Below are 555 nucleotides of genomic sequence, written 5' to 3' on the forward strand. Positions count from 1 at the left end.
TCATGACTCTACACAGTAAAATCATCAGTGTTCATTTAAAGGTGCTATAAGTGTGTTATGAGTGTTAAATAGCTCTATATTTCCCATAGCAACCATTGCTATAGAGTGTGGCAATGGAACACTATCATGTTTAAGACCTTTGTGGGGTTCTCCTTCCTGATAGGATGAAATTGTTGTCCCACCAGAAAATGAATTGTATGTTTACTAAAGAGCTGGAGAGAAGGGGAGACCCCTGTTACTGAACAAACACTCTATAGCAATAATTGCTATTGCAACAATAGAGCTTTCATGTCTTAACAAATATCCTCAAAATATCACATATACAGCAGCTTTACTGTAAGAAATAAAGCAGAGATAGCCGATCTACAAACTCCCAATGTGTTGCATGGCGCCACGTCTTGAGCTTGTAGATCTCCCATTTCTTTGCTATGTTGACCATTTTCGCCCCAAAAATCACGTGGCCCACAATAGGGACACCAGGTTGACAGTGGTTGAATGAACACTCAGGATTTTGCAGTGCAGTGTGCGGGAGTGATGGTCCTGATGGTGGAGGGG

The sequence above is a fragment of the Nannobrachium achirus genome (assembly GCF_963921795.1).
Source record: "Nannobrachium achirus genome assembly, chromosome: 15".
Taxonomy (NCBI): domain Eukaryota; kingdom Metazoa; phylum Chordata; class Actinopteri; order Myctophiformes; family Myctophidae; genus Nannobrachium; species Nannobrachium achirus.